The sequence below is a fragment of the Lepidochelys olivacea genome, assembly GCF_965140295.1.
Source record: "Lepidochelys olivacea isolate rLepOli2 genome assembly, chromosome: 5".
Lineage (NCBI taxonomy): Eukaryota > Metazoa > Chordata > Testudines > Cheloniidae > Lepidochelys > Lepidochelys olivacea.
Genome location: NC_140415.1, coordinates 37,004,920 through 37,030,677, shown reverse-complemented (window position 1 = coordinate 37,030,677; position 25,758 = coordinate 37,004,920). Strand labels below are relative to the sequence as shown.

At 43.0% G+C, this 25,758-nt stretch overlaps 1 long non-coding RNA gene across 1 annotated transcript in view; it reads right to left on the bottom strand.

Moving 5' to 3' along the window:
• Positions 1-25,758, bottom strand: part of LOC311520384 — a 102,721-nt gene that overhangs the window by 13,736 nt on the left and 63,227 nt on the right. Inside the window, exon 2 of the long non-coding RNA XR_014711572.1 lies at positions 10,628-10,742. This is a non-coding gene — a long non-coding RNA (uncharacterized lncRNA). The remainder of the gene's footprint in view (positions 1-10,627; positions 10,743-25,758) is intronic.

Genomic DNA, 25,758 nt, shown 5'->3' with positions numbered 1-25,758 from the left:
GGCAATTTATTCCAGTGCTTAACCACTCTGACAGTTAGGAAGTTTCTCCTAATGTCCAATCTAAACCTCCCTTGCTGCAGTTTAAGCCCATTGCTTCTTCTCCTATCCTCAGAGGTTAAGAAGAACAATTCTTCTCACTCCTGCTTGTAACAACCTTTTATGTACTCGAAAACTGTTATCATGTCCCCTCTCAGTCTTCTCTTTTCCAGACTAAAGATACCCAATTTTTTCAATTTTCCCTCATAGAACATGTTTTCTAGACCTTTAATCATTTTTTTTGCTCTTCTTTGAGCTTTCTCTAATTTGTCCACATCTTTCCTGAAATGTGGTGCCCAGAACTAGACACAATACTCTAGTTGAGGCCTAATCAGTGGAAAAGAGCGAAGCGGGATTTTAAAAAGGAGTTATTTAGGTGAACAACAATATAATTTACAGATACAATAGCTAAGAGAAACATTTATAAAGGATATCAATCCATGATCTTCAGGACACAACCTGCATAGGGCTAGGAAGAAATTTAGGCCATTCATTTGTTATTATACAGCAAGCATGGACTTTTAAGACTGCCTCTGAAAAATCCAGTCCTGGCCACTGTTGGAGGCAGACAACCTAACTAGATTGGCCATTGGTTTGCTCTTGTATGGCAATTCCTATGCTCCTCATTCTCATTTTTTCCCTGGATAAGATATTAAGAAAGTCCTTTTTTCCCCTTTTTGTAGCTATACACGATTAGCCATGTACGCTCTTCCTGAAGGCTATATTAGAGAGCAACTGTCTGAACAGAGCCAGGGAGTAATTTTAGCAGTGCAATTGCCACAGAAGAAAATCATCCCTTTCTTCTACTATTCGGGATTGGGAGGTGATTACAAGGAGACTGAGGTAGGAAGCAAGAGTTCATTTAAAGCCAGAAGGCAGATGCATCAGTTAGTCAGTAGCCCCAGGATTTTTAAGAGCTGGTCAGCAAGGCAGCAAACAATTAAGTTTCATTTGTCCAGGCCAATATTTTGCAGTCCTGAGCTGCCAGACAAATAAGATTTTGCCTCAGTTGGCAAGAAAATGTATTCTTGCACACATAACGGAAATGCTCACCTAACTGAAAAGACACAACAGGTGGGTAGCCAGTTTACCAGCTGCCATCTGACATTAGTGCTTTCTTTTGAAGCTAGCTACATATCATCCCCCCTCCCCAAACCACCGATAGATAGGAAAAATCTGCCCAGGAAAAGAGAAATAGCAAGTATGTAAGAAGGGATGAATTAGGCCACTATAAAGAGAACGGTGTAACTTTCCTGAACACTGCAGAAAAGGAAAAAACACAGCAAGGACAAGTAGCTTCCTTTGCAATTTTCAATTATATTTAAGCTGGATTTACAGCTGGAGATTTGTTCTAGCCTGGAACAATAATTTCTACAGTAATACTTAATGTGAGCTACTGGTTTGTCTTCAGTGAAAAAAAAAGGTGGATTTTTTACAGTGAGATAACTAATGGGTGATAGGTTCTACTGTAAAATCTTCAATGGAGACAAGACATCCATAGTTTTTACCATGATCAACTAAGTGGGGTCAGCAGCACTAATCCTCCTGCCTGTGGTTGGCCTTTTCTTAGTTAATCTCATGGTAAAACTACAGTGCCTCGTCTCTACTACATTTTTATAGTGTGATAGCTAACGTGCATTAGTTATCCCCCACAGTTTAAAAAAAAAAACAAAAAACCCCACCTTTAATCGGTGAAAACAAAAAGGTATGTCTACGCTACAGCAACACAGCTGCAGCTACACCACTGTAGCACCATGACATAGATGTTCCCTACATCAATGGAAGGATTTTTTCAGTTGATGTAGTTAACCCCTCTCTCCGAGAAGTCAATGGAAAACTCCTTCATCAACCTAGCCACATCTCCACCAGGGGTTAGGGCAACCTAACTACAGTGCTCAGGGCACAGAACTTTTCACAGGCCTGAATGATGCAGCTAGGTCAATCTCAGTTTTAGGTGTAGAGCATGCCAAAGCCTTAGGGTGAGATGGGGTGGGAAAGACAGGTCTAAGGAACTGAGAAACCAGATAAACAACATAGGCTCACATCAAAAGATGAATCTGTCATTTATTCATTATGTAAATGACACTGTCTGAAAGAGAAAAAATGTCAAGATCAAAGCAAAATGTGCAAGGGAAAATGAATGCTTGCACTGTACATGATTAATTATAAATCCTCCTGAAGTCTGGTGATGTGACCCATGTGCTGACCCAAGTAATTAAATCAAGTTTTTTCCTGACTAGAAGGGAAACTGAGAATAAAACTTACTGTTTCAACCACAAAAATATGTTGCTACATCACAGGGAGAGTTGGATTAAAACCCTGAGCTTCTACCTTCAACTAGGATGAAATTCACCCGAGTGCAGAGGGTTTCTCCACCAGTAAGATGCCACTCAAGCCTAATCTTAAGGACACGTGTGGGGCTGATGGCTTAGCATAGGCCTGCAAAAGTAGGATGAATTTCAGCCCCACAGTGAGACATCAAGGAGTGACAAAAGGAGGTTGTATTTTTCACTCCTTTCCTACCCAGCTTGAATGAAGAAACACTGTCCTGAGAGAAGGAGTGTGCTGATGACAGGGTGTACTTGACTAACTTTATCATTCAGATTTTGGTTTCTCAACTATCTAAGAATAGTCATTCTTTAAAGACGAGGGAAACACACACATGTATGCAATCAAACCTGTTTGTTTTTACCGGTTTTCAGGTGTATGGTATTTAGAATATACACACATGAGAAAAAGCAGGGCACACAACTGACTGAGCAGTCATGAGACAAATCTGCACATTTTCTTCTCAGAAGTCAATACCTAGGCCTATAGCAACATTAACAAATCAGAGCGTATGTGCAACGAACTTCAGCTGAGTGCAAGATCCTCACCCTTCCAGCTCTGCACATTGTCCCAACCTGCATTGCTGCTCACTTCCTCATGCCTGATGCTCTATTTAGTCATAAATTCCACTTTTATATCCGTCACTCACTCTCAAGTGAATTCATCATTCTCCTCAGGTGAGCCTTCTCCAAGGCCCCCAAAGTTTGGGGCCATGTTCCCTATTCTAGGAGCCAAGTGACCACTCTTCTCTCTTTCTCCAGCTGCCACCAATTCCCCCACCTCCATTACCACTGTTATCCTCAATCCACCTCTATCTTGGGGAACATACAAAGTTTAAAACAATCACATACAGTAAATTGGCTAAATAGTCTAACCAATAAACAGGACGACTTCCCACCGTGTACCTACTCCTCCATCACCTACCACCGAGTAACCTCCACTGTTACTAAAGTGCCAGGCTGAACAGCTGCATCTTGCATCATGTACTAAAGATCATCAAAATCCAGCTGTGGTGAATCATCAGAGGGAATGAATTCTTTCTCCCCCATTACAAAAAAAAAAAAAAAAAATTACTCCTGCTCACTAAAAAAAAAAAATCACACCGCCCTGCACAGTGGCAGGCCAGTGAACTTCAGCAAGCCAGCGAGAGGATTCCTAAGGCACTCCAACATTAAACTATGAAAAACAGGTGGTGAGGGATCTTCATATTACGCCCAGGTGTCTGCTGCTGATGTGGAGCCCAGCTGCTAGTGCTGGACACCATGCATAGTCACCAATATTTAGAAAACTTTGACAAGATGTCCCCAAATAAACTGGAATCTGGGGAACCACCAGAAAACTGTATGTGCTGAATGTTAAAACTCCTGTTCTATAGCAGAATTTATAAGCATGAAGCAAGTCTCACAACCCCTGTTGTGAGGTCAGTATTATTTCAGATATGGAGCCTAAAATTCAGAGATTAAAGAGCTTTTCTAAAGCCACAGAGAGTCAGTGTCAGAGGTGGAATCAGAACAAGTCCCATGAGCTCACTCTTGTATTTAGCCCACCAGACGAGGCTGCCACAGGGGTGAAGGAATGCCCGTGCACATTTTGTGTAGTATTTGGTGGTAATTTATAGTTGGAGCAGGGCAAAGTTAGAGAAAAGGCACCAGCTGAATAGAGACGGGAAAAGTAAACATGGCTGAGCAAAAGTACACATCGTGAGAAAGCTTTACATTGTAATGACTCCAGAACAGACAGGGAAAGAAAGACCCAGTCCTTAGACTTCACTGCCCAAAAATCTATGTTAGTGGCTATGAATTTCAATGCATAGAGGGAATCAAAGCTGTGGCTCCCTGCACAAATGAAGGATGAGAAGTCATGAAGTCCTCTTTTGTTATTGTGCATGTGCTGTTATATTTCACACAGTTTCCACATATCTTGGCTTAAATGTGCAATCTGGCTGAGTTATGTTTGCTCCTCCATCACTTTGCATTTGTGTCATTCCCCCTCCCCACCAGTGTTCTCAGTTAAGCCAGAAAACGAAGCTATCAGGTCAAACCATCAGTGAATGTTCATACTTTAAAAAACTATACGGAGTCAAATGCCTCACTAGTGAAATCAATAGAGTAACACCAGGGACATAATGTGGCCCGATTTGTGCATTTAGGTCTTTGTATTCCAGTCCATGTGCTCCTGAAACATTTGGCCTATAAAGTTAAGGCACTGAAAGGTTGGCTCAGAACTGCAGGGACATAGTTGACTTAAGTCAGGAGAAGAAGGCTCCCCTCTCTGTGTCTGTCTGCCCTCCTTTTCTTCCCTTCTTCTCACCCAAAGTCACTCCAGGTCTGTGATCTGGATTTCTTTCCTGTATTAGCTCCTGGTCCTCATCATGCCTTTGGAGTGTTTGATCTCTTAACCTTAACACGGCATTTAATTTCCGCGGTGAAATTTAAGGAGCGCAGTGGGGGATCTGGAGGTAATCAGCTTGTGCAGCTGGTACTCAGCATACAGACCCAGCAAGTAGAGGGTCATGGAAATTTCAGGGTGTCTGGGAAACCTCTTCAATAGGACAGGATGCATTTCAGTGAAATATGAATAAACACTTTATAACAGGGAAAGAGAGGCAGGTCCCTTGTGTTTTCCCAAAACAGTCAGAGGAGACAATTCAGGAGATGAGGGAGGTTATGAAACAGAAGCAGAAATTGATGGTCTGCAGAATAGCAGGAGAGTGAACTCTAGCAGTGGGAGGCTGGCAGTGCAGGTGGCAGAAAAAAATCTTTCAGTTCTTGCAGCCCTACGTGCAATACAACTCCGTAGAAAGATAAGGTGAAACATGAGACAGGTGTCAAAGCCTGAAGGTCACCCCATCCTCAAATAACTCACTGCTCAAATTAGGAGCAAGTTCAAAACTGCTAGTTTATTTAAAAAATCACTCCCTGGACTTGGTTAATCCTACCGCTACTTCCCACCCCCTGATGTTGAAATAGGCACAGCCCCATCCCTCCATACAATTCTGTCTGATGTCAGAGCCTTCTCTTCTGCATCGCCTGTCAACATAGCCTTCTCTTCTTGCATCTCTGTGTATCACTGCCATTCTGTCCCCTTTCACATCTTGGCTGAAAATGTACCTTTTCTCCTTCACCTACACTTCCTAATTTTCATCCTTTCTGCTATAAAAGTTTAGCTGTACAAAACTCCTTGCTTAATGTTGTAGTTATGTTCCTAAAAAAATGTGACTTTAAGTGAAACGATGTTAAGCGAATCCAATTTCACCATAAGAATTAAATGTAAATGGGGGACGTTAGGTTCCAGGGAAATTTTTTTCACCAGACAAAATATATTATATATATACACACACATATATATACACACACACACACACACATACAGTATATGCAACGTTTTAAACAAACAATTTAATACTGTACAAGCAATGATGATTGTGAAGCTTGGCTGAGGTGGTGAAGTCAAAGGGTGGGATATTTCCCAGGGAATGCCTTACTGCTAAATGATGAACTAGCAATTGGCTGAGCCCTCAAGGGTTAACTCGTTGTTAATGTAGCCTCACACTCTACAAGGCAGCACAAATGGAGGGAGGGGAGACAGCATGGTAGACAGAGACAAAGACACACACCGTGTGTGTATGAGAGAGATATGTCCATTGCTCCTTTAAGTACTCTGACCCCACTCTAAGTACACTGCCTTTTTAAGTAGATCAGCAAGCTGAGATGGCAGCTGCTTCCAGGAAGCTCCCTCCGTCCTGAGCCCTGTCGTGTGTCCCCCTGCTCTATGAAGATGGGAGTAAGCAGGGTGCAAGGGAACGGGGAGGGGAACACCGTGCCATTAGTCCCCCTTTTCCCCACCCCCACCCCACACAGCAAGCAGGAGGCTCTGGGGAGCAGCTCCAAGAGGGCAGGAGCAGCACATGGCAGTGGGGGGAGGGACAGCTGAACTGCCAGCGGGCAATTGATAGCCTGCTGGGCAGCTGCCACACAGGAAACTTAGGGGAATGGGGAGCTGATAGAGGGACTGCCGGTCCACCCTGGTTCCAAGCTCCCACCAGCTAGCTGCAACGGGCTGCTCTTCCTGCAAACAGTGGACAAAGCAGGCGGCTGCCAAATGATGTTATAAGGGAGCATTGCGCAACTTTAAAACGAGCATGTTCTCTAATTGATTAGCAACGTAACAACGAAACGTTAACCAGGATGACTTTAAGTGAGGGGTTACTGTATTATTGTTGAGATATAGTTTGTATGAAACTGCACACAAAAAATATTACATCTTATTCTTGTCCAAAAAAAGGGTTGGGCTCATGCTAGATGTTAAATCGACACATCTGCTCTCAGTTATGCAGTATTATTTGCAACTGACACTAGTGTAATCTAGTCCCATTTCAACTCCTGACAATGCCAGTGCTAGAGGGAGATGCACCTCTTTGGAACAGGATGACACTAGCTAGTCAATTCCACTGAAAGAGCAGGTTAATACAAATGGATAAGTTCAGCAGGGAAATTGACCAATCATTTCTAATGAACAGTTATTAGTTCTGCTTAAAGAAGTCCCCTCCTCCCTGAACTTAATACCCAGGGCCTCAACAGGTTCCCTCAATAGTATCACTAAAGTGCACCCCTTGTTGTGTGTCCAAATGGCAACCCATGGTTTATGGCTTGGTCCTCTCCCTCCTTGGTTATTGCAACCTCCTCCCTGACCTCATCAGCTCCCACTGCTTTCCTCCTTTCCCCTAACTCTACTCAAATGTAAAATATGCCTTAACCACAGCTCCCAACATCTCTCTCTCATACACATACTCCTCTGTATCCTTAAATCCCATCAGTCTCTCTCTCACTTTCCACAGAACATTCAAGCTCCTTGCTCTTGCCTTCAAAACTGTGCACAGCTCTGCTCCAGTCTACATCTCCATCCTTGTTTCCATATACTCACAGTTCTAGGGCTCTGAGCTCTGTCAAGTCTCCTTTTCCCTGAGATTCTTTGTCACCTATCCCACCTACCTCTTCAGTTTTATTCATGCTGCTGGCTACATTTGTAGCAGCTTCCATCTGTCTTTGTACCAAACTTCCTCCCTCTCCTCCAAATTGGTCCTTAAAACCACTTCTCGTTTCACCCTCCATCACTGATTTGCTATGTTCATCTCTCCGTCCCATTCTTTGGGCTGTATGTATTGCACCTAGTCAATTTAGACAAAGATCATTAGGGTGCAGGCCTATCTAAGCTGTCTCTCTCTCTCTCTCTCTGGGTTTGGTTTTAATAGGAGAGAGGGGAATTGTAGAATTTATTTTGAAAGATGATTTTTATGCTTACAAAATATTTCACCATAATTTGACATAAAAATCAACTTGTTTAAAATGACTAATACCAGACAGGGCCAAGCACAGCATCACCAAATACAGAAGCCATGCATAGGGTAATGTGGAATATTTATGACAATATAGTCAAGAGAGATGGATATGGGATATCTTTGCCAGTATTATAATCCATGTGCTTTTGGAAGGTGCTTATCAACCTTTGTCAATATATACAAGACACATTCAGGAACAGAATTACAGGTGGGATGGTGCATTTCCAAAATTGCCTGCTTGTATATCTGTGCAATGAACTATGTCCATAATTATCTTCACTCTGAACAATGCACCAGGATTAAGATTTTTTAAAAATGAGCCCAACTTTAGGCTTCTGTCCATTCCTCCAATTGGCTGTCCAACCTCTTGACAGATGCAAGGAGACACAACAAAGTCAGTCCATCAGTGGTGCTTAGCAATGGTATGGGAAAAGAGCCTGATGTGAAAGTAGCAAGCTTTCCCACAGTGGCCACAGGTCCGCTCACCAGATAGAGGCTGAAGCACACACTGCTTCCTGGCTCACCTACGGGCCTCAGTCTGGGCTCTCTGATGTCTCTCCATGGTGACTGCACTGGTCTTAACCCAGCTTCTCCAAATTGAGCGACTGTGGGCAGGATTTTCCCAGTTGTCAGTGGGAACGATGAATTTCTTGACACTTTGCTTGACCTTTTCGCTGTACTGGAGCTTTGGCCTTCCTCCGCGTCATGGGCAGTTCTTGAGTTGGCCACAGAGAATCATAGAATCATAGAATATCAGGGTTGGAAGGGACCCCAGAAGGTCATCTAGTCCAACCCCCTGCTCAAAGCAGGACCAATTCCCAGTTAAATCATCCCAGCCAGGGCTTTGTCAAGCCTGACCTTAAAAACCTCTAAGGAAGGAGATTCTACCACCTCCCTAGGTAACGCATTCCAGTGTTTCACCACCCTCTTAGTGAAAAAGTTTTTCCTAATATCCAATCTAAACCTCCCCCACTGCAACTTGAGACCATTACTCCTCGTTCTGTCATCTGCTACCATTGAGAACAGTCTAGAGCCATCCTCTTTGGAACCCCCTTTCAGGTAGTTGAAAGCAGCTATCAAATCCCCCCTCATTCTTCTCTTCTGCAGGCTAAACAATCCCAGCTCCCTCAGCCTCTCCTCATAACTCATGTCTTCCAGTCCCCTAATCATTTTTGTTGCCCTTCGCTGGACTCTCTCCAATTTATCCACATCCTTCTTGAAGTGTGGGGCCCAAAACTGGACACAGTACTCCAGATGAGGCCTCACCAATGTCGAATAGAGGGGAACGATCACGTCCCTCGATCTGCTCGCTATGCCCCTACTTATACATCCCAAAATGCCATTGGCCTTCTTGGCAACAAGGGCACACTGCTGACTCATATCCAGCTTCTCGTCCACAGTCACCCCTAGGTCCTTTTCCGCAGAACTGCTGCCTAGCCATTCGGTCCCTAGTCTGTAGCTGTGCATTGGGTTCTTCCGTCCTAAGTGCAGGACCCTGCACTTATCCTTATTGAACCTCATCAGATTCCTTTTGGCCCAATCTTCCAATTGGTCTAGGTCCTTCTGTATCCTATCCCTCCCCTCCAGCGTATCTACCACTCCTCCCAGTTTAGTATCATCCGCAAATTTGCTGAGAGTGCAATCCACACCATCCTCCAGATCATTTATGAAGATATTGAATAAAACCGGCCCCAGGACCGACCCTTGGGGCACTCCACTTGATACCGGCTGCCAACTAGACATGGAGCCATTGATCACTACCCGTTGAGCCCGACAATTTAGCCAGCTTTCTACCCACCTTATAGTGCATTCATCCAGCCCATACTTCCTTAACTTGCTGACAAGAATACTATGGGAGACCGTGTCAAAAGCTTTGCTAAAGTCAAGAAACAATACATCCACTGCTTTCCCTTCATCCACAGAACCAGTAATCTCATCATAAAAGGCGATTAGATTAGTCAGGCATGACCTTCCCTTGGTGAATCCATGCTGGCTGTTCCTGATCACTTTCCTCTCATGCAAGTGCTTCAGGATTGATTCTTTGAGGACCTGCTCCATGATTTTTCCAGGGACTGAGGTGAGGCTGACTGGCCTGTAGTTCCCAGGATCTTCCTTCTTCCCTTTTTTAAAGATTGGCACTACATTAGCCTTTTTCCAGTCATCCGGGACTTCCCCGGTTCGCCACGAGTTTTCATCCAGAGCACAGCCTTCAGCAGACGATCATGAGACATGTGCTCCACATGTCCCAACCAGCGAAGCCTACGAACATCCAGCTTAGTCTGCATAGATTGTAAGCCAGTTCTCTGACTGATCTCGTTACTGGTGATGTGTTGTGTGATGGGTTCTCTCCGGGGTGCCACCTGGAACTGGGGTACCACTGAACCCCCAACCCACCAGCCCGGGCTCTCTTTCACAATGTACTGCTGTGACAAGCTACAAAGCCCTCCAGCCTGCACTTTCACCAGCATATTTACAGGTAGGGGCACACCCAGCTGCAGTTACAAGCAGGCTCTCTGACCAGCGCCCCCATGGGAAGGCTACTTTCAGCCCCTCAGACACGAACCCCCACTGGAGTATAAACCCAAAATTATATTGTCTTGCGCTGCACAGGGAACTGTACAGCATTTGCCCCCTCCCTCAATGTGGAGAGGAATATGCAACAGCCTTTTGCCCAAGTTATGATTCCCGCACACTTAGCTCCAATTTACTGGTTTAGGTAAAGCAAAAACAGGTTTATTAACTATAAAGATAGACTTTAAGTGATTGTAAGTGATAGCAAACAGATCAAAGCAGGTTACCTAGCAAATAAACAAAAAACACAAACTAAACCTAATATACTAAATAGATTGGATATGAATAGCAGATTCTCACCTTAAGAGATGACACAAGCAGGCTACAGATCCTTAAAGGGCAAGCTGTACTTACTTTACAGCTTGGAATCCCCAGTTGTTTCATTCAAAGGCTAAAGATCCCTTTAGCCTGTGTCCAGCTCTTCCCCCAGTTCAGTCTTTGTTCCTCAGATGTTTCCAGGAGTCTTCTTCTGTGGGGAGTGAAGAATACCAGATGATGTCACTCCCTGCCTTATATAGCTTTTGCATATGGCACAAACCCTTTGTTCCCAAAGCTTGGTTCCCAGACTGGTCTGTGGAAAAATACTGACATCCCAAGATGGAGTCTAGAGATATGTGGTCTCATCACATGTCCCTGTAGAATCATTGCAGCCATCATTCACAGGCTGTTTAGAGTGTTCACAGGAAGGCTCCTCAGGTGGGAGATAAGCTTCTCCCTAGGCCTATTGTTTTTTCCTAATGGCCCACTGCCCTGGATAGGACCTTTCCTACCTACTATCTAGACTGAAAGCATCTTGTCTAGTGGCATTACCCAGGTGTAACGCATTTGAAATACAGATACATAGTCAATATTCATAACTTCAGATACAAAAATGATACATGCATACAGTTAGGATAATTATATTAATCAAATCATAACTTTTCCAATGATACCTCACATGACTTACCTTGCATAAAATACATTTTAATTATGTCATAATCATATCATAATATCATCACTGTGAAGAATATGAGGTGCAGTGTCACATGTTGGTCTCAAGTATCTCCAAGAGATTTTTCTAAGACAGTGGAAGTGGAAACTGAGTTATGTTCTCCACTCCTGCTTGGAGCACATAACCCAGCTTTCACAACCATAAAGGAGGGCAGTAAGGACACAAGACTGATAGACAGTGACCTCTGTGTTCACGTTTAGCAACTTGTTGTTCCAAACACGTGAGGTAAATTTCTCAAAAGTGACAGAAGCTTTGCCGATTCTAGCATCCTGGGATTCGCCACTGGATGTGTAGATGGTGTAGCCAGTGATGCAACAGTGAGTGACAGGGGCTGGTAAATAAACCTGTCTCCCCTTGAGACACTCCAATGGCTTCAGGTGGAAGACCACCTAAGCATAGGTGCTGGAACTAGGGGTGCTGAGAGTGTGGAAGCACTCCCTGACTTGAAGTGGTTTCCATCATATTCAGGGTTTACCATTTTGTTCAATGGCTCTCAGCACCCCCTACTATAAAAATTGTTCCAGCATCCTATGCACCCAAGGGTGGGGTAGTGGAACCCCCTGGGTGAAGGAAATGTCCTCAGAAAAATGGATGAGCGAGAATTTTGTTGGCCAGTGGTACCCACACTATTAGGACCATCCCCATCCAGAAAAGGTGAGTTGCAGACACAATGTCCATTCCTAGTCACTAAGTAACTGCCTTACTTTTCAAAAGTGCTGATCACCTAATAATTCCAATTAACTTTAAATGTAAACTTGAGAAGCCTAATTTTAGGTTGCTATTTTTTTTAAACATTGGAACATATGTTGCAAGTGAATAGCGTCTCTATTGCATAAATACAGTTTGATTTTTTTAAAGACAAAAATAGGCAGATAATTGTGTGAGCAAACAACAAACAATTACAGAGATTCCATGCGCAAATTAGATAACAGTGTGCACAAGTGGGTAGCTAGAATTAGGTGTATACAATCATCGTAATTATGCACCTAATATTTTTCCCATAACCTATCAAGACCAAAACTGCTTTTTGAAAGACATTTAAGATTTAAAATGTAAAAGTGTTTATTAGATATACAATAGATGGCAAATTCTTCACTCCATTGTACTGGTTTAAGTCTGGAGTAACTCCATTGATTTCAGTGGAATTACTCCAGGCTCACATGTATTTTAGAGCAGCGTTTAGCCCTATGTTTATTTTTTTTAATTTAATAATTTTCTGGTGGAGCACTGTATGTATCATTCCAATGTTTAAATAAAACTGTCAAAACACATTTTTCCACATTTCCAAATATAGCACAGCACAGCAGTGTGATTTGCCTTAAGTTAGGTCAGTATTTCCATTATTAAAACCAGTTTTTAATGGGGTTAGATTAGAACCTTGGCTAAAAAAATGGTCTCGGATCTGAAACTTGACAGAAGAGGATATAAGAAGCAATCTACTTTTAACTAAATTTGAAAATATATTACACACACACACACACACACACCAATTGTAAAATTACAGGAGTGCAGTGAAAAGTTGTTATTTTCACATGTGGCTTTAGTTATCCAATGGAAATTTTGCAGGCTGCTAGGCCACAACATGAAGGAGACATGAGGCCCCATAAGGTCTAAGAGCAACTACAGCAAAATTTAGACTTTTTAAAAAGATGCTGGAAAGATCAGCAGACCCAAAGTTTGACCAACATTTTCTCTATATTCCTGCTTGTGGAGTCCATGCAATTCTTCAAGTATTAAATACATCCCAGCACTCCCTGCACAAAGGCTAAATTCACAACCTTCACATGAGGAATTATGCTGGGGTTGAGGGTGTAAAGGCTTGGCAAGAGGCACATTTATCAATCCTATACTGCTGCTAGCCCTGCCCTGGGGGTGGTAAAGAGATCATGAACCATGCATACAGCCTACATTAAATCCCTCTGCACACTCCCTCCAGGACTACCAATTGCCCATGCAGCAGACCAGCAGTGGGTCTCCTATATTGGGCAGCGTGCAGCCCCTGTCATCATCCTGTCCATGTTAGAAATAGAACTAATGCTTCGATGCACTGCTCTATAACGAGTAAAGAAAAATCAGTGCCGTCAAGCACTCAGGCATTGAGGTGATGAGAACCATCAGTCTGGTTTAATGCTTACTGAAGTCAATGGAAAGGCTCCCATTGACTTCAACAGACACTGGACCAGGCCCCATACAAGCACCAAGCTATAGATAGGACGGGCTGTCACTCATAGGCAGTTCTGCAACAATGGTTTATTCAGGCCACATGTGTAAAAAGGCAATTTGATACATTTCAGATTCAAAAGGGTGATCAGAAATAAAAATACTTTAAATTATTATTTTTCAAAACTCTCAACATACCAGCTAAGTGTCTTATTAATTTCACATAGCTTGACAGAACTGGCTTCCCTACCTGAAACTCCCCTCTTTCTAAATACAAACACACACACACACCAGCCTGTAGAAACATTTCAAAATCAGCAGCTAAAGAAGAACAATCCCCACCCCCATTAAAAATCTCTGCAAAGCACAAGAGTTCACATTATCTATTGATAACCGTTTGCTTAGGAGAAAGCACTCAGGATCTCAGAGGTAGTTCATGTGTCATGCAATAGAGTTCAGGTTTTTATTAACAGGACAGTAAGTAGTTATGCAAGGCCTACGTAACTACTTAGTGTAGTTTAAAGATCCCTGGCATATCTAACAGGTCTCTTCTCCTCCACCAATCAACATTTACTATTTTCCTTTGGGAACACCTTCACACTTAGAAAATGATTATGCAGCCATATCGAGGCCAAAATGGAGATAGTCTTTCTCCGGTGTGCAAAACCTGGAAGACCATACATACATCGCAGTGGCATAGCAGAGTGACCTATTCAGGGTACAAGATGTCTCACTGAGAAAGAGGAGCCTCCTCACTTCCCAAGCACTACAGACATGGCTCTTGTCAGAAAACTTCATAGTGATTTGTCTGAAGAAAGGCCCAACACTTAACCCCAGCCAAAGCAATGGAGAAAGTGCCATGTGTGAGGGAAATTTCTTAAAAAAGAGTGCTGTGCATAACAGACTGCTTATTATCTAGCCTGAAATCCTACTCCTGTTGTGACTTTTTTTATTTTAACATACCAAAATTAGTACATATTGAATGGGATGCTGCTAGTCAGTCACTCTTTTGATAGCATCTCTTTGCCAAATAAAAACAGTGCAGTAACCACTAATTATTAATAAATTGTTCCTATGGTGTCATAGGTGTCTTGATGCATACAAGCAAGTTACTGTAAAGGTGATTAATGGGAATGCCAAAATTATAATTTGAACAGTCCCTATGAAGTGGCTATCGGCTGTAAATGGCTGGTGGATGATGGCGTGGCCAAGATTTCCTATGTGGTGGTGAGGGGGAATTACACGTTTCTGTATTATACACTACACACACAAGTCCACAGTATCAAACAATATGGCTGAATATTTCAGTCACACTAAGCTGTAAAGTTGTATTCTAGTGTCACTCAAAGCACTTCACAACACTCCAGGTGGCTACAGATGTGATTCAAATTAATGCATGCCTTGATGTACAGAGTGGATTTCAGCCCCGACATTACAGCAGTGTAAGCCTAATGCAGCATTTTTTACAATACTTTATTTGAGAGCAAAATCTAACCCATGATTTCTGATTTCAAAAATCACTATGGGGCCAATTATCTCGCCCCACAGTGGATACACCAGCGTGGTGGGAAGAGACTGTGCAAAAGGGCCTGCTTCTCACCCTTCCCCCACAGCCACATGAATGCCGGTAAAATGGCCAACTATAGGTATAAAGTACAGGCCCTGCTCCTTGCTAACACATCATGGCTGCTAGTTACTTGAAAAAAGCCATGGCTACACTACAGAGACTATACCATAGCTATGCCAATATAGTCCCCTAGCGCAGACTCAGCCTACACAGACAAGAATGTTTCCATCAGGATAGGATCACATCCACCCACGCCTTCTGAACGGTGCTAGCTAAGTCAACAGAAGTCCTCTTCCATCAACATAGCTGCTGCTACACTGGGGGTTTTGTCAACTTAGCTATGCTGATCGGGGCATGGTCTTTTCATACCCCCGGCCAACGTAGTTATGCCGACATAACTTTTCAGTATAGACCAAGCCAAAGAATAGGGTAGGGGTGGTTCCTGGTCCACCCCCTGCCTTAGGGGCGGTTTACACTTAAGTTTTTCTGGTGTATCTATTTTAAGGATGTGATTTCTAACCACTACCTGCAGAAGTTCTATATGGAAGCAGTAATACCACTAAAAAAGGGTCTTATACCAATATAGTTAGCCCAGGTCTACACTACAAACTTTTGCCGACAAAGCTATGTCGGTCAGTGGTGTGATGAGGTGCAGTTTGTGATTGATATAGCTGCGTTGGCAGAAGCCCCTAGCATAGATGAAGTTATTCTGGCAAAACAGCTTTTGCCAGTATAGCTAGCTTATTTTGCACAGAGGTTGAAGGTGAATGGCACTGGAAAAAGCCACATTGGCAAAAGCACATCCCCACTAGGACTGCTTTGGTGGTATAGTACACTGGCATAGCTATGCCAGCAAAGCCTTCCAAGTGTACACTGGAACTTATGAGAAGAGCTAAACCAGTGTAAAGCACCTATATACTGATATAAGTGCATCTATATTAGGGGAGTTGTACCACTTTTAGCATAAAAGCAGTACAACTGCCTAGTGCAGGCAAGGCCAGAGATGACCAAACATGGGAGGTGGTACCTGCACATGCGTTTTCTTTCCTGTTATAAGTGTTTGCACTGAAGAGCATTTTTAGCACATTAATGGGCAGTTGTTAGCAAGCCAGAACAAATACCTGTGAAGTAATTAAGCACCTCCCTGAATTCCTTTCATAGCCACTACACCATCCTGGTCTAACATACAGAGTAAAAAAGAAACTTCAAATGCAACAGGCATGGGAAAAAATGTCAAACATTTCACGGGAGCTGATGAAGCAGGATGAGAACATTTTTATCAAAGCCTGCAAATGAGATATGTGCATGAGATATGCTGCATGCCAGTCACTTTCTGAGTACTCATTCTGAACTCTCGGAATGCACCCTGACTCTCACATTTTGCACAACTTATTAATGCCAGGCTGAAGAAGAACTATTGACGTTCCAGAATAGGATCTGACTGCAGCCAAAGCTCCACTTGGGAAACCATGCCTCGCATGTAAACTCTCTGAGCTTGAATGCTATCTTGAGTTCAGAGGAGAACATTCATGTAATTAAAAGAAAATTAGAGCAACAAGAATTGATTAAACAATTAATTATAAGTCTTCAGTTTTTCCCTGGAGAAATCAAAAGGGACTGCTGCCACCTGTCACTAACGTGTGGGTTGGGCTATGTCTAGTCGAAGGATTATCACCTAGGAGCTAGAATGGGAAAAGACCAGAAGCACATGATCGCCCTTGCACATTCATGGTTTATGAAAAAACAGGCCGTCAACTGTAAGAGCACAAATTGGAGTGACTAAAATCAAATCAATGTAAGCAAGGGCCTCATCTTCCAAGGTGCCACTTGCCCTCAACTATTAGATGTGGATTTGTATAAAGGAGAGAGGCAGCTTGAAGATGGAGAGGGAGGAGAAGGATCTGGAGAAGTCACTTACCACGGAAAAGTGGGAGGTGTATGGCCATGTAGAGCTGGAAAGCAGGGCAAAAATCAAGTCAAAGGATTACAGCATGGTCTCTTTGGAAAGCAGCTCCAGGAGCCCACTGAGGTATCATGCTGGGATTTAGGGGTTGGCATCTCATCTGAATGACAGAACTTCCAAGAGGACAGTATTCTACTACTGGTGCACTGCCATTTTAATATTCAGTCTGAACCCAAGTCTTGCTGTAGGACTTGACATCACAATGTCTACCCCTAAGGCAAGAGTGCTGCCAGGTGATTCATGCCTCAATGATTAGGCTTTAGCATAAGCACTTACTATTCAGCATGTAGGGCTGCACACTGTCATTCAATACAATTACATGACTTCATTCTATCTCAGTAAGTCAGTACGTTTGAGAGATAAGCATACACTTGCCTTAAATATCTGGCATTTAAGCAAATGAACCCTGGTGATTTGTTTATTACTTGAAAAAAAACTAACTGCATTTTTAATTAGGGCATGACAAATGTTCCCACAGATTTCTGCCCCATAGCAAACTATTTAACCAAGGGAAAAATATTTAAAATATCTTTGACTAAAATCCTAATGAGAGATTTTAAAATTCTCAAGATATTTCCTTAAATAAAACAAACAAGTAGATAGTAGCACTCTAAAAAACAAACCTACCCCAAAAAAATCCCTAACCCCCAAATTATGTACTGTGGGCCAAGGTCAGCCTTCAGTTACACCCTCAAAAATCACTGGGTTGCAAGAGACGTAACTGAGGACAGAATCTGGCCTAGTCTTAAAATCACACATAGCTGTAACTTCTGGGATTTTATAGGCTTATTATTTTATGTTTTTCCATTGGCTAAAGTGCTAGGATCATTACTATTATTAATTATCTGTTTTACTGTAGTGCCTAGAGCATTAGTCATGGATCAGGACCACATTGTGCTAGCTGCTGTACAAATACTGAATAAAGAGAGGGTCACTGCCCCCAAATGGTTCATAATCTAAGTATGAAACAAGAGACAATGGATGGACATCGGCAGACTGACGGGGGAGCAAGTAGAAGGAAACCATGAGACAACACTGGTCTGCATGATAGGCAGTGGTCTTAGCCCAATAGCCTTAAAGTTCATAAGGGAAGTAACCTCTCTAACCATGAATAGTTTCCCCCTTACATTCAGGGTACACCTACATGTAAACACTGCCAAAACGAGTGTGCAGAGTACATATACTACACATACCCCTAGGAGGGTAGATGGCAAGGCATGGCTTAGGCTAGTAGAATAAAGACACTATATACCTATGTGGGTATGTACCTACCTGCAGGGCTCTCTACTCCCCAAGCCATGCCTCCCCATCTACACGGCTATTGTTAGCAGTGTAATGTCCTGCTGCCTTCCTACTGCCGGAGTCTTTCCCTGTTGCAGGGAAGACATCTACAACAGGGAGCGGCTACAGCCCAAAAGCTCTGGCAGCTCCCTGTTGCAGGAGCCTTTCCCTGTGGTGAGGAAAACCTCCAGCAGTTCCCTTGTGTCAGGGAAAGACTCCAGCAGCTGAGAGCTGCCAGAGCCCTTCCACACCTCAGTGAAAGGCTCCAGCAATGGTGAAAGGCTCTGGCAGGGGGAGGCAGCAGGGAAAGACTCTGGCAGCTCCCTGCTGCCAAGCCTTTCCCTGCTGCTTCCCCCCGCCAGAGCCTTTCCCTGACACATGTAGCTACACACTGCAGTGTAGATGTAGCCTGCTTTTCACTGTGGCATGTAGCTACATGGACCCTATTTGCCACCACCAGAGGTGTGCAATGTAGAAGTAACCTTAGCAACAATTGCATATTTAGGAGCTCAGTGAATAGGGTAACTCTTTGCTGAAAAGCTGTTGTATCTGTATGCACTAGGTGTCTGAGTGCCCCATGGAACAGACTAAGCCAAAGATAGAAGCATCATGCATGCAATATGCATCCTTAATGATGACCCTTGCAATGCACCTTGAATAGCTGATCTATTAATGCACTGCATTAGCCAGGCATGATTCACTCACCTTCGTCAGTACATCACAACTTTTAGACAACTCATTATACATCTGATTGGATCCATAATATTCATTATGCACATTTATTCTGATAACCTGTCTGTAAAGGAACAGAATTAAAAAAAACTCTCCGAGACGGAAAATCTTTGAGAGATGCACCTCATTTAATTATTATTACCTGAAGGGACATTGTACTCACGACTCTTCCATTAACCCACTACATGAGGCTGGGCCAGTCACTTCTCCTCTTTGTACAGTATTTCTCTTTTCTGTCCCATCAGGTCTGTCTTCTCTACTAAGACTGTAAGCTTTTTTTTGGTGGGGGGTTAGAACTGTCTCTCACTATGGGTGAAATACTGGGCCCACTAGAGACGATGGACATTTTGTGGTCCCTATCTCAGCTAGGGAACTATACAAATAATAGTTTGAGTTATGGACAGCAAAAGAAAATGGTCCTCCCCCATTATGGGCCATGACACAGGGACAAGCATAACAGGCCATACGTTATTTTCAAAGTTCATTTGCTTTCTTCCTTCCCCTCTGGCCCTGCACCCACACGCACTGCCCAAGTATCATGTATTATTTAGTCAGATGCTCTCTCAGATGCTCTCTCATTGTTTTGTATAAAGTAAACCATCCTCTCTCTGTTTAAACAAGGCAATGTGTGTGCCACAAGTTCCCACTGAGAGAAAGCTGAAGATGACAGAACATGGAGACAAGGACTCAGCCCACAGGCATGTATAATCTGTACAAACAAATGAGATGACAATTTAGACAGTCACATTTCAGAAGGGCTCAGCCCCTGCCAATCAGGCCAGATTTTCAAGAGCTCAGCAGGCTGAGTGCTAATTCTTTTGAAAATATAGCCATAACAGCATCACACTGGGAGCTGAGCACTTTTGAAAGTCTTGCCTTTATTTAGGTGCCTAAATGGGAGCTGCGCTCTTTTAAAAACCTGGCCCCAGATGGCAGTGCTGAGCATTTTTGAAAATCTTGTCCAGTAAGCTTTGGGTTACTAGAATCTGGATTCAGCGTGCATTGCTGGCACATCAGAACTGGGGCGTGCACATGCCCACAGTGCGTCTGGAAGAGGGATTTGAAGAGGGTGGGTGACCAGTGCTGCAGACTAACTGAGCATCAGCCTTAGCTTTCCCTACCCCAGCTTCTGTAGGTTTCCATAGGTTTATGGATAGAGTAAGTACTCTGGCAAGAGCTTTACTTCTGTGTCTGCGGCAGGCATTTTAGAACCCATTGAGATCTTCACCTGTCTCTACCCATCTCACAACTATTTCATTGTCTCCTTCTCCCAGCCCCCTCAACTTCTTTCTTCTTTGTCTCTATCTGATATTTTGAAGGTGCTAGTCATGGTGTTATCTAAACCCCAATTTTCCTAACCCGAGGCTTGACCCTGATCCCCTTAAGCCTTGTCACTACAATCGAGTCTCTGAGCACTGCTTCCCATTATTAGGTGCCACCCCAGGTTTCCTTTTACTCATCAATCCCCCCCCCCCACACACACACACATTATACAAGCACTCCTCTTACTATCTACCTCTCTAGGCTTTTCTAGGCCTTCTTTGCTCAGATTCTCAATGTGTGATCATCCCAGCAGGTCTGGCAACATCTGCCAGATTCAGGCTAACAACTGTTTTTAGATTCCACCAGGTACAAATTCCCCTGTAGTTAGTCCAGTAAAATTTGCCAAGTGTGCTAGGAAACTATTCTAGAGTATTGCTAGACATCAGTGACTGCGTTGGTTGCAGCAGACCACACTGGCTCTTGGAGAAGCGTTTATGTGAACATATGTGAACTCATGGTTTACGGTTGGTTTTGTTTGAAACTATTTGGCACATCCTTGCTGTAAGTGAACAAACAGGATTCTATCCCTGGGACCCCAAAAGACATACAGTTGGCTCTAGCCTTCTGAACTTAAGAACTTAAACATTCTTAATAGACCTCTAGAATTTAGACAAGAAGCAACCCCTCCCCTTCACAGAATCATTCAAACTAAATGGAGCAAATAAGATAAAGACCACCCCCTGCCCACTTAGTATAAGCTCTTGATAGAAGGCACAGAAAACCTATATTCATGGATGACGGAGCAGAGCAATGTGGAACACAATCAGAGAAGGATACGTGACCCTGATGGTGGAAGATATTGGAGTTTAAGGATGTGATCATAAAAATCAGCTCTCTGAGCCACTGTGGTTCAGACTGAATAAGTAGACGTTACCGCACTTCAGGACCAAAGCACTGGCAAGAAAATGTTAAATTAGCTGTGATTTTGCCAAGGCTCCTTTAGGACAAACCAGTCAATAAAAAAAATTATAGTCTTCAAAACGACAAGCATACAAAAGAGAACACGAGCCACTGTGGAATTCAGATGTGAACGTCAGGACACCAATAGCAACATATAAACTGACAAAGAAAATGCCCTGTGACTGAGCAAATAGGAGAGTTAATACTTAGTCCTTATGTCAACGGTACCCTAAAGTTTGTGACAGCTGCATTCAGCTAGTCTGACAGCACAAAAAGACAAGATTAATATTTTACTGTTTTATGTGATGGCAAAAATCTAGCCTGCCTTGTACATATTTCATTGCAAAAAAAGCAACAGCCCTAGGTTAGCAATAAGGGGCCAGCAATGTGGAGCAATGGTTCCACAAAAACACCTTCTAACTGCCCAGGACTCTATGTGGGGATGCCCATCCTAACAACTATGAAGAACTATGAGAAAGGCTGCCATTTTGGGGCAAGGCGGAGGGTCATTTGGCTCTGTTCTCATCAATGATTGTTACACTGGGGTGAGGAGAAGCGGTCTTATTTTGTTTAGTTAGGAGACTATTTTTAATTCATGGCAGAGGTGACTACAGCCAGGGATAGGAATAGGGTGACTAGATAGTAAATGTAAAAAAATCAGGACGGGGGTGGGGGTGGTGGGTAATAGGTGCTTATATAAGAAAAAAACCCAAAATCAGGACTGTCCCTATAAAATCAGGACAGCTGGTCACCCTAGATAGGAACTTTTTTAAAGCTATAGGTGTGTGTATAGGGGGGATCTGATATTCACTACAACAGAAAAAGCCAAAAGCTGTCATAATAATATGAAGAAAATACACTTGAGTATTTCATATACACAGTCCGTATAGAAGTTAAATGAGGGGTATGACTGGCATCCAAGAGCAGCAGCATTCTAGCAAGTGATCAGGATGTTCACCTGACAATGGCATCACACTGCATCCCAATACTGGCTATTAAGTGAAAATACAGAGCAGTTGGCGAAGGCAAGTCAGTTTTATGAGCACTAGCAAGGGAAATTCTCCTGGGTTGCACTAAGAAAGTTAAACTAAGGCTTCCATAGCCCAACTATATTCCTTATTATACTATTCCTAATTATAGTCAGCTGATGATGAGATGCAGCTAAGGTAAGTACGAAGGGAGGATGGAATCACAATAGTCGGCAAGGTTATTGTTGATGATGCTGATTTAAAACAACGTGCTATTTCAAGCCTGACACACAGAACGTGCAATTTAAACTGAGGAGGAAAAAGGCAGCTCAAAATTATGCAGCCCCTCAAAGAAAAATGTCAAAATGAGTTCTGAGGAGTGAATAGCAGAGATAGCATACCCTCCAGAAACAGCAAAAGGTAATGCAACCAAGAGACATTTGATTTAGACTGAGAGCTGCACAAAGATTTGTCTTTCCATGGTGGTTGGAAAGGTAAAATAAGTAAATTAATGTTCAGTACAAGTGAACATTAGTTTGTATAAATGCTCTCATCCTAACCTGTCCTTTGGACCATCTCACATCAGCCTCTTCAAATTCTTCCACTAGTACCCTTTTTCCCCACTGCAACTAGTTCTAGATTCTTGCCTTGACCGAGCATTTTCCAGCTCTTAATACCAGGCTGTGATGTTAGTGATAAATAGGAAGATAACTTTGAGCACAATGCTTCAACCAACAGTCAGGGATGAAAGTGGGCTGGTACGGGGTACCGGTAAGAAGGTGGTATGGGCCCATACGCAGCAATGTTAAAGTGCTTAAATGCAGCGCTTTAAGGAGGGTCCTTTGCCATGGCAGCACTTTAAGGACCCTCCTCAAAAAACGTTGCTGCCCCTTTTGCCCACTCCCACCCCTTGTCGGCGGCCCTGCCAGTAGGGTCCCTACTGGCACGGGCCAGGTAGCGCGGGCCAGGTAGCGCAAATGGGCTGCCTGGGGGAGGCTGACCCTCAGCCCCACCCCTTCCGAGGCCCTGCTCCGGGCCCCTGTACTGGTAAAAATTTTATATTACTTTCACCCCTGCCAACAACCTTCAGTTTGACAGAAGGCTGTAGTACATAGCCAGGACGCCCCTATGCCAAGCTGCTATACTGATCCTTTGGGGCCAGAGGCAGCCTACACAAGTTACAGCAGCCTTCAAACTGTTCTAATTTGTTCCTGGGATCCAGCCCAAATAAAATACTTTTTATCATGAGTTTTTAAAAAACTGAGAAAACTGGGAAATAGTCTGCTATACATCCCTTAGCAAAACTGAAAAAGCAAGTGGTATAATTCTCTAACTATAGAAAGATTTGATCATTCTAATGCTGGTAAACTTCAGGGTCCTATCACATTTTGTTAATAAGATATTGCCTGCTTTAAAAAGTCAGCAATAAACTATCACACACACAAGTCCATAACAAAAATAACCAAGACTTCAATCTCCAAAATCTTATTTTAAAGAAACATGGTTCTAATCAAGGTATGTTTTCATAGGCCCCCACTAATCCATAACGCTGACATTCCTGGAATAGAGGGAACGGATCAAAAATAAATCTTTACAAAGTACTTATTTTGGTTTCCATTTCCAAGGAAGGCAGTGCCAATGGGACAAGGGCTATGTTATTAAACAAACTGAACTACTAAAGTGATTCCAAGTATTATTGACATTTGCTGAGCCTTGTGGGTGTGGTTTCCTTTCATGTATGTTCAAGCTCTGGATTTTCTGAAAGTTTTGTGGGAGGGTTTTTAAACTATACAAAGCAAGGGTGCCCTCTTATTGTCCAGTTTGCATGGATTAGATCCAACTGAACATCATTCACTCTCTTCAAAACACACTTCACTGTCTTCCCTCCTAATCCTGATCCTCTACTTCCCTCATCTATCATCGCTGACAGCTCCACCGTCCTTCCTGTCATCTCCTGAGTATGCAACCTCAGTGTCATCTTTAACTCTTCACTCCCCAATACCCAGAATGCACAGGTTCACAAACTCTTGAGCTGAAGAAGAATGCTGTTTATTCACTGCTTCAGAGAGTGATCAGTCCACCGAAACAGGGCACAGCATAGGGTTAAATGCAAGCACACACCCACATTCAGGTACTTGCCTTAAATACATCGTTACAAAGTTATTCATTATATATTGTATAAACACTTTTCTGCCTAACACTAAGAATAGTTTGCTAACTTAATTGTTTACCTGATTGGACTGCAGACCAAGTTGTTTACTTGATCAGGTTACTGATCAAGATGTTCACTTGATTGAACTGCTGACCCAGTTGTTCATCTGATTCAGTGGTGCCCAACCTTATTACACAGGAAGGCCACATAAACCTAAGCACAACCTTGTGTGGGCCAAACAGATTCTACATATTTTAGTATGATTTAAAGTCACCTGTATTGATTTATATTTTAAGATCAGCTTGTTAGATAGAAACAACCTATGTACAGTATTATCTATTTACACACTTGTGTAAACTAAAATGATGCAAAGATGAGAACAAAACACTAATGAAACGGCCATTGGTGTATTGCATTGAAGCAACCTGCGGGCCTTATGAAATGCTCTGGTGGGCTGTGTATGGCCCACGAGTGATTGGCTGGGCACCCCCTGATTGAACTGCTGACCTAGTTATTTACCTGATCAGGTTGCTAGCTCAGCTTTTCACCTAGCTGTTCTCCCTTCCTGACAGACAAGCAGACAGACATCTTCTCACATGTCCCAGCACCTAAAATATACATTCTACATATCACATCCTACACTCCCCTATCCCAAGTCCTTGATCAAGTTATGATACTTTTTCCTCTTTAGTGTCACTTGTAATCAGCCCCTTCCATCTGCAAGCACTCACTCTTCTTCACTCCTTGGCTATTGCTTGCTTTGAACACTTTAAACCTTCTCCTCTCCATCTTCCCTGCTTTTCACTGCTCCTGCCTCTCCATCCTACTCACTTCTTCTAAAGTCATCTTACTCCCCCCACAGCTTGGCCCCGATTGCACCTGTCCAGTGGATTCCTGTCACTTACTGCATATTTCTTGTCATCACTTCCAAGATGTCTCTGCCTTGATTTCCTCCTACTACGTTTTGCTGAGAGCGGGGAAGGAGACAGACAGACCAGGAAGAAGAGAGAAATAGGAAGAGCACAGGCAGCTTCCCCTTTCATTCATACTGCAGTCTTCCACTTGGAACTCCCATTTCTCTCTCCTTTCAAATCTCACCTTAAAACTTACTGCCTACTATCACTGCCTCCATGACCTGCTCTAGGCTTTGACAGGTTTCTCTGCCTAGGGCCCAGTCCTTCAAGATAAAGCAGGAATTGATGTTGTTCAGCATCTTGTAGGACCAGACCCTCAGTAAATTCTACATATGTCTTTATTACTTTTATGAAAAGCCTTTTATTATTTATATTTTATAGTGCCTAAAATGTGTGAGGTATTTCACAGAAGATATGGGAAGAAACAGTCTCTGACCTAAAGCACCTGAAGTCTAAACTTCATAGGTGGCATGATGAGTGGGGGAGTGAAGGTTACAGCCTGATCATGCAATTATTTAGTTAAAGGTATGGTGG